This window comes from Carassius gibelio, chromosome B17, assembly GCF_023724105.1.
Source record: "Carassius gibelio isolate Cgi1373 ecotype wild population from Czech Republic chromosome B17, carGib1.2-hapl.c, whole genome shotgun sequence".
In the NCBI taxonomy this organism is placed as follows: Eukaryota; Metazoa; Chordata; class Actinopteri; order Cypriniformes; family Cyprinidae; genus Carassius; species Carassius gibelio.
Genome location: NC_068412.1, coordinates 25,274,684 through 25,292,412, shown reverse-complemented (window position 1 = coordinate 25,292,412; position 17,729 = coordinate 25,274,684). Strand labels below are relative to the sequence as shown.

The 17,729-nt window shown below is 37.4% G+C and overlaps 1 protein-coding gene across 3 annotated transcripts in view; it reads left to right on the top strand.

Moving 5' to 3' along the window:
• Positions 1-17,729, top strand: part of LOC127976509 (A-kinase anchor protein 6) — a 121,366-nt gene that overhangs the window by 78,817 nt on the left and 24,820 nt on the right. The window lies entirely within an intron of this gene.

Sequence of the window (17,729 nt, the reverse complement as noted above, 5' to 3'; positions counted from 1 at the left end):
CGTCTGGTAGATTTGAGCAGGAGTTTAGCTGGAGATGAGAGGTGTCATTGATGTTTAGTTATCAGTGTATTGATAAGTGAGAGATGGCTGACCCAGCACACACTGATCTCCTCTCACCTTCTCATCCAATATCCATCGCTCTCACATCCAGCCAGAGCCAGTGTGTGTGTGTGTGTGTGTGCCAGGATCCCCACACAAAGAGCCTAGTGTTGAAGCTCTCTCTGTCTCTCTCTCTTTCTTTCTCTTCCTGCCTCTCTCTGGGGTACAACCTTTATTTCTGGCTTTTTATTATTTTTCCTTCTTTTGTTATACTAATTTCCCTTTCTTGCATCCTTCTTATTGTCTCTTCATCCTGTTTCCTCTTCCTTCCTTCCTTCCTTCCTTCCTTCCTTTTTCCCCTTTTTCCCCATTCCTTATGTCTTTCCTTGTTGTTTTACCTTTCTTTCTTATTCATTTCTTTCCATCTCCTTCCTCACTTCTTTGGCTTTATCTATTTTCCCTCCTACCTTTTGCAAATTCTCCTTTTTTCATTTAATGTTCGATTTCTATCCTTCCCTTCTTCCGTTTATTCTCTTTTCTTGCCCTGTTTTTCCTTCCTTCCTTCTTATTTTTTCTCTCTTATCCTGTTCCCTTTTATTTATTTTTTTCCTGCCTTTCTATTTTTCTTTCTTTGTTTTTTTTAATAGTTGCTGTTTTCTCTTTCTTCCCTTCATTTATTTTTATTTTTTATCTTTGTTATATTCCTCATTTTCTTCCTCCCTTCTTTCTGTCCTTCCTTCTTTCTTTCTGCTCTTATTCTCTTTTTGTCTTGCATTCATTTACTTCTTTTATTCCTTCTTTTATCCATCCATCCATTCTTCCTTCCTTCCTGCCTTCTTTCCTGTTTTCCCTTTCTCCCTATTTCCTTATTTTTCTTGTTCCTTTTTCTTTCCTTTTTTTCTTTCCTCATTCTTTTCATCCACCCTTTCTTTCTTTCTTTCTTTCTCTCCCTCTCTCCATCGCTCTCTCTTCCCATGTGTGTGTGTGTGTGTATGCACCAGATGGCTGCTCGTGATGCGAACGAGCATTAAAAAAGCGAGAGACATTCCACAGGGGAGAGATGCAACAAGGCTGCTAGTTGTTGGATGCGGACTCAGAGATCAAGTTGTGCCCCCGGTCTAAGAGCTGTTGGGAGATCAGTGCCCACCCCTCCCTCTCTGACAATCAACATTAGACCAGAATAAAACCCGCCGCTCCCTCCTCCGTGTCTGTTAGAGAGACTCGTTCTGACCAGATTTATGCGCAACATGACGACTCGATGCGGAGCCGCAAGACGCCTGTGAAAAGGGAAATGCGGTTTGTCAGGAGAGACAGCCATACAGTCCTCACACCCCATGAATAATTGAGAGGAGGGATAGAGGAGAAGGAAGAGACACCTGGAGAAAGAAAGAGGGAGAAACGGAGGGATGACAGGAGGTGTAGGAACAGTTGAAGAGACACATCAGAGAGACAGCGAGTGAGAGGGATATAGACAGGGACAGACAGGGAAAAAGAGAATGAGAGAGGAGGACACACACTACTCGAGCCGTCTGAAGGAGCCGCTTTCTCCAGCATGACTTTACCAGGGTTGTGTAATAAATAATGTGCCAGAACTGTGGCTCTCACCCTTTACAAGGTCTCACGTTTCTCAACCCTTCAGATCTGGGCTGTACTGTGTTTGTTTGTGTTTTTCTCTGATATCTGAAATGAGTGAAAGATACCAGGTAATGGAGCGGCTGGTGATCGATTATTCTTTAAAAATCTTGACTCAAATGACTAAAACTCTTCCATGTTTAAACCTGGTGAGCTGTTGGAGAAGTGGCCTGGTGGGCAGCAGAGGTTGTGCAGTAAATAATCATCATCCATCACTTTGACGGACCGGGATGTAAATTTACCATTATGCTCTATTTTTATCTCTTTGTAAATATTGTAACAGTTGTTATTTTTTTAAAGCAACATTGATATCACACGAATTTATTAAGCATTGTGTAGCGAGTTTTTGACACTGCAGTGTTGCAGTCTGGTCATCCGATTTAATGAACAATATTCCATGAATCATTCCACTGGACTAGGCTTGGAATCTTGAAAGAAGTCTCTCTTATGCTATATTTATTCGATGCAAAATGCAGTTAAAACAATAATTTTGTGAAATATTACAATTTAAAATAACTGCTTTCTCTGTCATGAGCCTGATATGCTGATTTGATGCTCCAGAAACATTTCCTATTATTATAAATGTTGAAAACCATTATGCTGCTTAATATTTCTGTGGAAACCATGCTACAATTTCCCCCCCCCCAGAATTATTTGAGAAAGGAAAAGTTAAAAAGAAAATAATTTATTTGGAATATACATCTTTATATATATAACTTCTCACTGATGTTTCAATAGTAGTTTATATGTATATACATATTTAAATGTATTTATTAATTTAATTTATTTATTTATTTTTACCCCCAAAATTCCATCAGTGCATTTTTTTTAAGAATTCCAAACAGTTAAGTTATCACAACTACAACTACTTTGTAGCAATGTGAATGAAATTTGAGAAATATGAGTTTTTTTAGTAAATGCAACATTCAGAAATGTGGCTTATGTGCTCCAGAACTTCAGAAATATAGAGCATTTCCCATGCATTGCATTTATTATTTTTTGCAACTTGTATGGAAGAAAGCAGCATGAGCGTTCTGCTAGATAACAAAAAAACCTGTGGGTGACTCATCAGTAAACAGACAAATTTAGAATTCTGTGTGAACTTTCTCTTTAACTCAGGTCAGGGAAGCGCTCAGTGCAGATCTCTGTCCATTGTTCCCAGCTTGCATCTTTAAACTCCTCTCAGATGGATTACATATCCATGAATATTCAGGTTTTTTGTGTTTTGTGACTGGCTGGCATGTGATGTGGGCTAGTTGTGTCCCCCTACGGTGGCTCTCAATGTTTCTACTCAGATGCTTCCTCATGTGGCATGCTTGAAGGGAATTATGGGAGAGCGTGTGGTGTTTTGTGAGCAGGTTTGTTATCTCCGTGTGTGTTAGTTGTTATGGTGGTGCCGGCTGGGGCCCGTGGCTCTTTCTGCAGGATGCGGACTAATTAAAGCGCTAATGCAGGACACCCCATTGATAGACACTCATTCAACACGGCCACACACACACACCTGCTTTATCTGCCTGCCTCGAAAACTTCATTACTTAGACATGCACACACACACATATATAGACATTAAATTAGCATATATTGAAGAGTTTTTGTTTTGTATTTTTTTAGTATTTATACTGAAAGTTAGCTTGGTAAACCACTTCAAGCAGTAAACCACATCTGCTTATGTCTGTCCTGTCTATCTTTTGCAATTTATGAGTACGAAGAATGTGAAATAAGAAGCTGATAGACAGCAGTGTTTTTGCCAGCATTTGTATGAGAACTGGCAGGCTTGAAGTCAACCAGCTGGTCAAATATATGTTTGAATCCCAAAGATGTGCTGCTCTGAAAGAGTACAGGCTTCTTAAATCAACTCCGGGTTGAACACATGCCCCAAATCCCCCGAATAACTCAATGCATTTAGATGCTCGCAACACTAGATGGCACTACAGCATCCGGAGCCTATTTAGAACAGAGGAGTTTATGAAAATTAAACACACACGCACACTTTCAGACGCTGGCATGTACTTGCAAACACTCTCAAACATGCTCCTGCTTGAGTTTGTGTCCTGTATATAGATGAGGAGAATTGTTCCAAATATATTCAGATTGTGCTTTGTCAATTTCCCTCAGAAAATAGCCACATTTGTTAGTGTTTCGCTAAATAAATGCTGCATTAGTTTTGGGCTGTGCTGTTGTGGAGAGAGAGGGATCAGACCCTTGAGATGGTGCAAGGAGATGAATATTTTGTTGTCAGCAGTTCGGATGGAGTCCTGTTGTACCCCATGCATTATTCACTAATACAAATATGCCATATCATTTACAAGCATGTGTGCCGGGGTGAAATTCACAGCTGGGAATTAGTTCTGAGATTAATTAACAAAGCAAAGCTCCTCGTTTTCTGTCTTACTCTCGTCCTCGCGCTCAATGCGAAATGATACGGCTCAGATAATGAGTTCTGCTTCTGATTGTCAGTGTACAGTGAATTCCTTTAATCAATATGAAAAAGAGAAATGAAATCACTGTAGAATATTCATTCTGATTATTATTGCAGTGCATTCATAAATATTAGTTGTTATGCATAGATATGCAGAAATCTACTATGGCACAGTTATTGTGATAAGATGGTGAAAGTTTGTTGCTTTTATATATACTATGGTACTGAATGATTATTTTATTAATATACCATGTTATTTATATGCTACTTCAGGTTAAAATAGTAACTTCAAAGTGTATTACCATGCCATACAATAAGCACCAAAGAGTATGGTACATGCAATGTTTATATATATATATATATATATGTGTGTGTGTGTGTGTGTGTGTGTGTGTGTGTGTGTGTGTGTGAATATATATATGTTGCTTAGAAAGCATGTGTGATGGTAATACCATATTTAGATATGATAATGCATGGTTTTGGACAAATAAATGTAAACAACATATATATTGTATATATACATACATACATACAATATACATAACATTTATATAGTATATATATTTAAAGTATTGTCACAGGACAATGTGTAAAAAATAAACAAAAACAAACCTTGATCTTACCATGGTGCCATGTCCAAAAACTATGGTAATGCTGTGGTACTTTTTTAAGGCTGAGAGACTTTTCAAGTTAATTTCAAACCAGTTCTCCAATATTTGTATGCATGTGTCTGTGTGTTCATGTGTGTCTGTTTGCAGGCTGGAGTTCTTCTGCAACACACTGAAATCTGCCAGTGGCTTATGTCCTTATGTCTGTCACACACACACACACACACACACACACACTCATCTGCGCTCTCTGGAAGACCATTTTCCAGTAGCTAGGCAGTAGGAAAGCAGTATTAGCATTTTTGCCTTGAAGAACGCACTGTGGGGCTTTGGGAAAGTTTACTCATATGAGTTGAAAGCAGAGAGGGGCAGGACGGGGGTGGTGCTCTAATTGTGGGCAAATAGTCCCGAGGCATTAAGACTATGGGAGACGAGATGAGAGAGAGAGAGCGAGCGAGCGAGCGTGAGCATGCAGTGATGCAGTGTTTGAAAATAAACTAAAGTATGTCTTTATGTGCGTTTGGCTGTTCCCTTTCGATAGGAGGCATATAATGGCATTTTAATGCAGTGATGTAATGCCGGAGTTGTTCTCCGTGCTGGACGGCTGGCAGAGCACGGTGTTGTTGTCTTTCTTCCCCGTTGTTTCACTGGCGCCGCTCCAGGATGCTGGACGGACTTCCACGGCAACGGACAACACTTCAAAAAAAAAATGCTCTCTCTGTTTCCACTTTATATGCTCTTCTCTTACTGCGGCTTGGCTGGGTCTGTGTGTTTTTCTCCCTCAGTGAGCTCTCAGCGAGAGGGACTCGCTCACAAACACACATAAATATGCTCACGCAGACAGTCACACACAAATATAAACACAAACACGTAGATTGCACATGCTCAGAGGGTTGCTGTTTGTTGTGTTCATCTTCTGCACTCCTAAAGACGAAATCAGAAAGTGTTTCCGTGACGGAGTGACTCTATGACTATGATGCTGAAAATTCAGTTTTAGATCTCAGAAATAAATTCCAATTTAAAATATACAGAAATAGAAAATAGTTATTTAAAACTGTAATAATATTTAATAATATTTTTGTTTTAACTGTATTTTCGATCAAATAAATGCAGCTTTGGCAAGCATAAGAAAAAAAACATATTATTGACCTCAAACTTAGTACAAATAAACAATAGTATTGTGTCTATAGCCTATATACCTAGATCCATCTGTAAAGGCCCGTTCACACCAAGCACGATAACTATAAAGATAACGATAAAGATATAGTTCTAAAAATCGTTGTCAATATTAAAGAATAGCAGAGTCCACACTACAAATATAACGATAAAGGCACAGAGAAACGATATCGTTGGAATCACTTTCAGAACGATTTTTTTTTCTGATGAACGATAAAAACATTGCCAACCAATCAGAATCAATCCTGCTGTAATGAGCTTGAGAATTTAAAGCAGCAGACGCGTGTCCGCTTAGAATACACAGACAATATTGTTCGCTGGTGTGGACGCTAATATCGTTATCTTTATAGTTATCGTTCTTGGTGTGAACGGGCCTTTAAGCATAGTGTTCTATTTTAAGCATGTTGTTTGTGTACAAACATCTAATTGACTGACATACAAATTAACTATAATATTATTCTAACATTTGGCAAGTAACACTTTAAAGGCGCAATATGTACTTTTTCTGCTTTAAAAATAGCAGAAATCACTATATCTATGTTATATATATTTTTTAGTTGTGTACTTACATCATCCCGACAGTTTCCACGAACTTTCAAATCCGTAGAAAATTATAGTTTAATTAGAAGACACGGCACGTTTCTTTATTTCTGTTTTGTCGCCCGTCTATGGCGTCATATAAACTTTGACCCCTCTAGTTTATCTAACTTCCTGCGGTACCGCCAAATACAAAGGTGAACAGAAACAAAGACGAGACGAAGAAGAAAAAGTAGTAGCATTGATTGAGACTATTATATTTTATATTTCTATTCGTATTTAAACCTCAATCAATAACTTAGTTATGGATCATGATTATGCTTTGCCTGCACGTTCTGTGAAGCGCAAACGCACGGGTGAAATAAATGACCCGAGATGGTTTTGGGACAAGAGAAGCAACAAGACACGGGTAAATATTGGAGTTGCATTTCCAAGATAGAGAGAGCTTCGTGACAAGCTGAAACTACAGAGAGATGCCGAACTCGCTTGCATTCTGATAAACAGGTATGCATCCATTCAGCTAACTGTATCTATCCGTATATTTTGTGAAATGATGACGTCTTGTGTAAAACACTGACAGACTAGCTCTCATGTAAATCTACATTTGTTCTATATCTAACTGAATAAAGTAGCTTCAAATGCAGTTCTCTAACTTGTTCAATATCATAGTATAACGTAATTATAATTATTAACGAAAGGCGGCCGTGTTTTTTAACATATATTACTACTAGCTAGATGGAATATTGATTTGATAGGGGTCTCATAATTCATATAGACGGTTTCATCGGGCGCACGGTCGTGTATATCGGTCTGGCTGCGGTGCCTTCTACAAACGCAGTTAAAGTCAAGGTGATGAGTAGACTGAAGTTGTGCTCAGGTGGTTGTGCTGTGGGATGTGTTTCCCATACATTTATTTATTTTTGGAGACTCACCACAATTTTAAAACTGATCTTTTTTCAAAAAGGCTTCATTGAGTAACGTTAAGTACTGCACGTTTAATAATAATAATTCCTTACATTTATATGTTTAAATATCAAAACGAGGCACAGGTGTTTTTATATCACTGTATTTCTGAAGAAAGACTTGCATGTTATATGCCTGTTAGCAGCGTATGAGCGTACCAGCTCTGCTTCGTTTACAGCTGTTACTGGGGAAATCTCTATTTCTCGCGCTTTATGTCTATGCTTTAAAACATCTACTGTTGGCAAATAATGAATTTGCATTTTCATTAAGTCCGCCTGATTCACGCAGCAAACATTTTGTTTGTTATCAAAAAATATCTACTCTAGAGGGACTTGGCTGTTGTTATCGATTCTATTTGGAAGTCTACCGGAAGTTTAGTTAGGTCCACAAAAGCGCTCATGCTCAGTAACGTTTGTTTATGTTGTTGCCGTTGAAACCGTCTATATCTCTCCGTTCGAAAAGACGTGATTGTCAAAATACTAAGTTAGAATGAGTGAGGAATGATAGGGAGCGACAGAGCGTGTGTTCCAATGAACAACAACTCCCATGAGCCTTACGCTCTTTCCCGATGTCATCAAAGTACGTCTTATGTTATTATTTTGATTGAGTGACCCCTGGTGGCCAAAAATTCCATACTACGCGTTTAACAACATATATTCTAAAAGCCTGTTCACACTAAGAACCATAACTAGAAAGATAACTATAACAATACCTTTGTTAGCATCCACACAAATGCACAATGATGTTCTGTTTATTATAAGCTTGCAATGCCGTTTTGTCATCTGAAGCAGGACGGATTCTGATTGGCTGTTGATGTGTTTTTGTCATTCATCAGCTGAAAAAAAGGGATTCCAATAATATTGTTCCTCTCTGTTATCTTATAGTCGTGGTGTGGACTGTTCTTTTATAATTAGATTTTTTTTTTACTAGTTATCAGCCTGGTGGGCCTTAACTGTTTCATTGTACACATAAACAGACACATCGAGTAGACATACATGTGATATCAGGAACAAATCCTCAATGCTTGACCTCTAGCTGATGACCCAAGATTGAGAGAACAAGACCGCACTCAAAAGAGGTCAGGAAGGAGTCTTGGAGCCTCAGTGATCTGCAGCGGTGAAGCTCTGAGAGAATCTGTCTTGGCTTGTGTGTGTGATGTTCTCTGGCTTCAGCGTTGTGGAAAGCCTTAGGGGATTCCTGTCTCACCTGCTGTTTGGAAAGAGTCTGGAGAAACAGTTGTACGGTCCCTTGAGTAATGGAGAGATGGGGCATTAAACGAGTGTATTCCGTCCATCATTACAGCTCCTGATCTGGCCCTCATGTTCTGCGCTTCCTCCCCCCTCGCTGATTGCAGATGGCATTTCATGGTACACAAGTAGTGATTGATTTTCTTAGCACTAACCAAGGAATAACTCCGATTTTTAAAATATTATTTCTCTATCTTTTTTATTAAATGTTTATAATTTATTATATTATATCATATTATATTATATATTAAAATGTAAAAATTTGAATTATAATGTGTTCAATGTCAGTATCATTTAAAACTATTTAATTACTTCACTATATTAAACAATTAACAATTAAAAATTAAACAATTTAATAATTTTGTTATATTAAAATATTATAAATGTATTATATTATTATATAAAAACAATTCACGGTTAGCATAATTTGAAATTAAATTGAATTCTTTGGCTGCATCATTTTTATTATCTATTATATTTATTAGGTTATAAATTCAGATTTTTAGATTATATTTATTATGTATTATATGAATTATCTTAAGATATTCATATTAATTGTATAAACATTTCTTAAATTACAAGACAGTTAATCTCTAAAGATTTCATGATCAGTATAATTAAAAATTTAATGTAATTATTTTGGTATATATATATTATTAAGAATGTATTATGTTAAATTAATAAAATTTATGAAATTAGAAGGCAGATCTTTGTGAAATTGTGATGGTCAGCATCATTTGAAACCTTTAAATATTTTAAATTCTCATTTATATGACATTATGTATAAGATAATGGTTATTTTGGAGCCTATATTATATTATATTATATTATATTATATTATATTATAATTTTAGCAGTAACTTATTGTGGCTTTGTTTTTACATCTGAGTTTAAATTATTGTGATCTGCTGTGCATGTTCTACATCACTTCCTGTATATGATTAGATCCCTGCAGCATCTCATTTAAAGCTATTCTAATTGTTGTGATTCCCGCCACTCTTACCCTGTTCATTCACATGCTTGTACACATGTGAAGGTGTCCTAATACCCTGTATTTTCCGAGATCCCCTCCCCCGGCCCTTCCCTGGGCCCTCCCTAGACTTCCTTGTGCACTGAGCGCCGAACTCTGCACAATTAACACGAGAGGACTATGGTGTGTGTGCCCTGCGCTGTACCATTCATCATAAGGCTTTTACATTGACCTTGACACCCACTTCATTAGAATAAAGATTGTCTAGCGTTTAGGCTACATTGTTCCTCCTCGCCCAGACCCCATGCAAATTCTGCTCCGGCTCGGGCGCGGCGGGTCTGTCAGAGGTCATCTGCATTAAATGATTGCCACTATTCTCCAACTGCTTCTTTCATTCGGCTCAATTGAAACCCTTCTTCCTGCTTAGGACGGGACCCTGCCGGTGCTGTTGCTCGCCGCACAGATTTGAACTCATCGCTCCCACCACTACAGCCCCGTATCAGTGCTAGCTGTATTACAGGACACGGGGTATTCCAGTGTCCATTTAGGACTTGCTGTGAAGAAGTTTGGTTGTTGTAGGTCATTGCCAGGGCGTTACTATGCTTGGGCTTTATTTTTAAATAGTTGAGTGCCTTTTTTTACTCATGAGATAAGATTTTTATATCTCAGTTGTTTCTAATAGAAAGCATTGAGCTCTGAACTCTAGTAAGATCCCCACCTACTGTATGTCAGCTATTATCTAATTTTGTGTGTCTCCCTAGATATTGGGAGAAACATCTGAGACGATATTTATATTCTTTGAAGAAAAGTGGATTATTGCTTGGTGGTTGCCTACTAGCTTCTAATATAAGTAGTAAGTATCTATGATATTCTGGTGTCTGATCATTTTTGTATCTCAGTTGCTTTTTCCTTTAATGCAATGCGTCTAATGAACTCTAGACTTTTCTGTGTCTTTTTTCTATTAGATATTTTGGGGAAAACGTCTGAGATGATATTTGGTTTCCCTGAAGAGAAAGGAGATGTGCTTTTCCATTCAAAACTTGCTGGGTTGTGTTGTGGTGGGTCATTACCAGTGTTTCGCTACTGTATACCTCTAGCTGTATAACTGGGTCCCTCCTTCAGTATAAATCTATGGGATTTTTTCACTAATGAGCCCTTCGTCTTAGTTGTTTCTTCTAGTCTGGAGATTAAATGGAGGGCTTTTTGGAGGCTTCCTGCTTCTCAGATGTATAGAAAAACACCCCAGTTATCGCTCATGTTTCTCCTCTAGTTTCAGAGAAGATCTCAACAGTTGTCTAATTTGTGTTGATTTCTCCCCAGGAATTTTAGCAGATGTCTGAAATAAAGCTAACACTTAATGGAGTTTTTTTTTATAATTAAGTTTCCAGAGCTATGAAAGAGCAACCTCTTTATTTGTTTTTTTGTCGCTCTTATTCTCTCCTTCTGTCTCACAGTGGAGAACTGCAGCATTTGTTGTGGAGATGATTTACACTTTCATGGGCTGTTGAGTCAAAGCACTCTCTCTCTCTCTCTTTCTCAGTCCCTGGCTTTGGACCCAAATATATCTCCATTATTATCACATCATTCAAAAGCAGACGGCCAGTCCTGCAAGAAAAAAACGAAATCAATCCAGAATGAAAAGGCTTATTCTGTACTACAGATATAATTGGAATTAAATTATTAATGAGAGATACTTAAAACAGATTGTTTTATGATTCGCTATTAGTGAATTTGCTATTCATTTTAATATTTGTCATTTGATTTATATGGGGATAATGCGATACAGGCCCCAATTAACAATGCATGGCCTGTGTAATATGATTTTCGGTTAATGCAAATGGAATAAGCTAGAAGAAAGCAAGCGATTCGACTCCTCAAATGTAATTTTCTCGGCCAATTCTGCCAATTTTAAATGACACTGTACATTTTAATTTTCCCTCTCTTCCTTAAAGGTTGCAAATTTATACTCATTGAGCCGAACTGCCATTAATTTGCATGGAAAATTACTTGCGGAGTTGGAATATCTGTCACGTTCACACCTATTTACTTTTAAAAGCTCTGCCGATGGAGCGGGGTAAGAGGTTACGGGGAATTCAGACTCTTTTTCCGAACTAACTTCTGTTTGTAGTTGGTTACAAGTCACTAAATTATGAAGAAAAAAAACTTAATGAGAAAAATCACAATTGAGATCTCTTTAATATCTCAGTTGTTTCTAAGGAAGTTTTGGGTAAAGGGTTAATTCACTCAAAATGTATTTATTAAGTTACTTACCTGAGTCTCTGGCTTTCTGCTGTTAACCATCACAAAAGATATTGACAATCATTGTATGGACAAAAACAGTTAAAAATAAAATCTTTTCCACTAAACAAGAAAATTCATACAGGTTTGGAAGGACACAAGGGTAAGAAAATGATGACTGAATGTTCATATATCCCTAAAAGAAACATCACTCCATCAGTCTTGTTGAATTGTTTATAACTGCCTGACCCTTGTGTTGTTTCCAAACCCATATGATTTTTTCCTTGCATGAAACAGTAGATATGTTTTGCATTGTGCATGGTTTGCACTTTTCCATACACTGGAAGTCAGCAGTAATTGTACTTCCAGACTCAAAAGGACAAAAAGGGAAGATTATCAGTCAATAATGTCTGTTTTTAACAAAAAAGTTCCATTTGGTTTGATAAGATGTGGAATAAAGTTAAACAGATGTTTTATGGTTCTTATTTTGTCTTTTTGACATCTTGGCACTCAAAATCTTCACTTTCATTGAATGGAAAACAGTAGCTTGGACATTCTGCTCAAATTCTCCCTTTCGAAAGGGTTTGAGTGTGAATGAATGATGGCAGGCCTTTGATTTTTGGGTGATCTTAAGTCCCTGGAGCTCTGAAAGGGCACCTCTGAGAAGTAAGTTTCCTGTGCTGTGAGCAGCAGTGGCTCTATGAAGTCTGGCACCATCACTTTAGATTACAGCCAGGCTGAGCAGAGCTGAACAGATCTTAGGCCTCTCTCGGCTCTTAAAGCCCAGAGTTCTTGGCTGATTGCATTGTTTCCTATGTTTGTCAAGAGAAGAAAAATGCCATGCTCAGAGTAGAGAGGGATGGGGTGTGAGTATCTTTCCATGAGAACCCCTCCTCCCCGAACTCACAGCTGAGCTCCAGACCCCGGGCCCCGGATAAATAGTGCCTTTGTTCGCCATTCAATGGCATTAGGCATGGGCTTCCTATGGGGGTCACTACCAATCCTTGTGAGGGGACAGAAGGGGAGGCTGAAAAAGAACAACACATATAGACCATGAACTACCAGCAGATCGGAGGGAGAGAAACAGCGATGAACGCAGTTTGACGTTAGGAACCAAAAGTAGTATGTGAACATAAAAGAAACATTGGGGACATTTTTCTTTGTAAAATCCTATAGAAAATTGTAAGAAATTCTCTTGTGCATAAATAAAAGAATAGTAATAAAGCACAAATCCCCACTCAAATCTCATTATCGTATTGCAAAAATGAAGAATAGTGCAATAGTATTTATAATAGACAAAAAAAGCATGAACAGAAAGGACATAATTACGTTAAATTTGATAATTTTACAAATGTATTAATTGACCTATTTGAAGCATTTTTTAAGAATTTGTGTTTTTCACACAGAAAAAAAAAATAAAATATATGATAAATTGTGATATATATGTAAAATATCTAAACATATATGATAAAATATAAATTTAAAAAAGACTATTATTCTAAATTATACAGTAATGTACATAATAATATGAAGCTTGTAATAATTGATTAATATATTTTCTACTAATTGTGTACATTTATTTTAAATACTCCTTTTATATATTATGTAATACATAGGCTGGACCTAAATTATGACCTGGTATTTCTTTGTAAGATTCATCCAAACAGAACATAATCACACAATCAGAGAGAGAGCCCATAAAGGCCTGTTCAGAGCTCTTTCTGTATTAATCTTCAGGGCTAAAGGCCTGGCTGCTCACTCTTACCATCAGCTGGACTGACCAGGCTTTTCTTTGTTCATTGGATTTCTTGAATCCCACATTACCACTATAGAAATCTGCGTAATGCATCGTTTTTAGCTAGAAGGGGAGGTGAGAGCGAATATTCAGAGTCATTTTATGCTCCATATTGTTTTGCAGATTGCATGCTATTATGTCAGTGAGAAAGGGAGTCCCACGGGCCGACGTCTATGCGGTATTGTAACTAACTTTTTTTTTTCTAATGCTCAACCTTTTCTTGTTGTCGTGAACGACGCCATTGTCTGTGCAATTTGTTGCCACTCAATGCATTTTGACAAAGTGAAGTGCATTTGGTGAAGGAACCTCCTGCCAGCCGAGGTCTGGAAAGGCCGGTGGAAACTCTCCTGGGTCCCTCGGTGACCCCATCGTGACTGCCCACCTTGTTCTTAACCAGAGAGAAGAGAGCCGAGCGAAAAAAATAAATAAAAGCGCTTGACTCAATACGAGCCTTCTATACCAGCTGTAAAATGGCTTATTCTTCTTGTCGCCATGGTGACAATTAACAGTGTTTCAAGGACTTTTGTTCCCGGCCGGTTTGAGCAGACCCCCCTCCCTCCCCCCCCCCGCCCTTCTTTTTCGGCGCAAAGTGATTTTTCACGACGGAGGAAAAGCAGCGTCTATTTTGCATAAACAGTAAGGAATCGCATCCAAATGAAGGCTTTGCGTCTTCTCCTCCTTTTAAAGTAAATATGTAGCTTTTTACTTCCTGGTCTTTCTTTGAGAGCTTGGCTGGCGCTCCTCAGCTGTGCTGGGTTTCCATCAATGGGTCTCTTCTGCGCGGTCTTCCTCCCCTCTCCACTGCTTCCTCTGCGCCTCCCTCCCCGAGCAGCCGTCTAGAGCGAATTACAGACATCAAGGATGCTGGCAAGATATGAAAAGGCCTCAAACTGATTAAGTAATTATCAGTTTTCCCAGCTTCATTCAGCTCTGTATCACGAAAGCATATCAAATTCCATATTTTGTACCTCTGAGTCAATTTGTAACTCATCAGCTCCCAGTGTAGGTTTTCATGTGGCTGATGCATATTCAGTTTTCTTCTCAAATGGATATCTTTCCTTCGTGCTAAACATCTAATACGGCAGCTTCGGCGGATAATCGCGGAAGCCCAGAATGTACTTTTTTTTTTTTTTTGCCCTTCGCAGATTCATTTCAGGGCAAAAGAAAGATGTTATTACTTCCCTTTTGATTTAGGGACAGTGCAGAATCCGTCATCGAGATGAAGTCCCGTCGGGAGGCCGAGGGTGTCCTGTGAATTCTCATTTTTACCGCCGCCTGGCTTCTGACGTGTGAACGTTAGCATAAAATGATTTGAATACGCCCCGTCTCTGCCTCAGTTCATGGAGTCTCACTTCCGTTGTCTCAACAAGTTACGGAGCCTAAACAAATTTTTAATTTAATGGATAAGATGAATCTGCGAAACCGCATTAAGTGTGTTCATGTGTGACTGCGTTTTTGCTGACATTTCCAGACTCACGTTCATTAATATGTGAAATAAATTAAACTTGCAAGGGCTTGTTGATATTTCATCTATTTTGCCGCCATCTTTGCTCACTATTACAATGCCTTACTGTTAAATGACTGTTAGTAAAGCTGCCTGTTTCCATCATGGGATCATTATACTAATGTTTAGGACTAGTGATGTCCCTAACTATAAATATTTGACTTCAGCTCATAACTTGTTGAGAAGAGACCTGCTTTTTCCCCCCTTCTTTTAAATAATGTGGAAGATTTTCATATGGTGGATGATGAAATAGGTTCAAGGCAGTTTTCACAAGTTTTTTTTTAATGTTGAGATGTGTTTTAATTGATTTGGGAAAATTGTGGTGCATTTTTTGTTATTTTTGTAGATTAAAAATTAGATGCACTTTTTTTAGGAGTAGAAATTGTTCAAATGAGGGAATACTATACAGAATGTATTTACACAATTTTCTCAAAGATATTTTGCCAAAATATAAAAACAATGAAAAACTGTAAAAATGAAGACTGAGCTTTTTTAATTTAATCAGTGTCACATTCACATAATTCACATGATTTTAGCCAGTTTTACTCTGGATCTGTATGATATTGCCAGTAATATTTTGTATATGTATGTGTGTGTGTGTATAATATATAAATTCAGTGTCAAAATATTGACAGAATATGTAGTAATATGTCAGAATATATGGACAAATTGGACTTTAAAATATAGTGTGACCCAATAATATATATATATATTTTTAAAATGAATAAATATAATAAACCAAAAGTACTAAATGTATTTAGAGAGAAGTGGATGGCTTATTTGGGTTTGATTTCTAAAATGTAGTTTATCTCCTCTACTATAGTGACGTTTAAGTGTGTGCTGTTGTGCACTGATAACCTGCTTTTAAAAAACAAACTTTCATCAGTTTTTGCTCATCAGGGTTAACGGAGCAGTGCCAGAATCACGTATTTCCGTCACACCTCCACCTCTGTGGCATCCTTTGGCCCTGGAATATGTTTTTCTTCACCGTCAATTACACAGTTGACTATAAAGTTTTCGAGCCCGAGCTCCTTGGGTTAAGTATGCAAATCACCCTATCTAGGTTGCAACGGTGAAAGTGACTCAAGGGCCAAAAGTCAGCCATGCACGTAGCTGAGGTTAGCCTGATGCTTCAACTTCTCATCGCTCCGGCATTCTAATTACTCAGGCTATCTTTCCCTCCGTCTGCGTTCTCCATCAATAACCTGCCATTTCTTAAACCAATGAGAGGACTTAAAATCAATATTTGCTGTCAACAAACAAATTGTGTAATCCCCTTTACTTTGAAGAGGAGCGTCTTTAGTTTGGCGGCCACTATTAAAAACTGAAAGGGATGAATGATTTAAAAGGATGTGTGATACCATCTCCATCAAAACAAACGACAGTGAAAAATGAACGCTGGCCAGATGACAGCGAGGAATGGGGGGAAAAACAGCACATTTAAATATTTAAATGTGCATCCGCCATAATGATAAATGACATCCGAAAACTAGAATCAAGTAGCTATTGATGCAGAAAATGAAATGGGGGGAGAGACAGACAGAGAGAGAGAGAGAGAGAAAGAGAGAAATTAACTGAAAAAAGGTGTCAGATAGCATCACTTTCATCTTTTACTGTATGTTAGTCCAGGTTTCCAACAGACATGTCACAATTCTGCTCAACTAGTGTCGGAGTGACCTAATACAGTCACTATCCCGTTAGACATGAGCTGAAGGGGTGAAAATTGCTATCCTAGATGCCCACTATCCTCCTGAGGTGACAAATGAGAAGTCGCAAGGATTTAGAAGAAAAGAAGTTGAAGTACCAAATCTTAGGATTTGATTTGTGTTACATAACAGTTATGGATACTATTGAGCTTCCTGGTTTAATTTGATATATAAAACATTTTCTTTTCACCTAAATGTTACAATAAAAAAATCGAATTGCTGAGTAGACCGGAAGACAATTTACTGTGTACTTATACTGGACCCATATTTTACAAAATTGTGAGCTGTTAACCTATATTCAAAATATTTATTCAATATTTTTTACAACTTGTGAGTTGTTTTAAATAGGAAATGTTTTCCACTTGTTTACTTAATTAAAATGTTTACTATAAAATGAAGGTGGGTATACATTTCAGTAAATTGGATTAAGATTTATTGATTTTTCACTGCTGTACAATTAATGCTTAAAAGTGCAAATTAATAATTTTATTCAGCAAGGATGCATTAAATTGATAAAAAAAAAAGTGACAGTAAAGGCATTTCTAATGTTACAGAAGCTGTTGCTTTGTACTTTTTGTTAATCCAAGAATCCTGAAAAAAAAACTCAAATGTATCACTTTCAACATTGATAATAATGAGAAATGTTTATGAAATTAGAATGAATTCTGAAGCATCATGTGACACCGAGTAATGATGCTGAAAATTATCTGTGCATCACAGGAATGAATTTCATAAAAGATAAATGTAAATGTAAGATAAATGAAAATAGAAAATAGTGTTATTTTAAACTGTAACCGTATTTTATATTGAGACATTAAGAGAGAAAAAAAAAGTAACAAATCTTACCAACCACTTACTTTTAAAAAGTGTGTACCAAATATGCAGTTCTTCTCTA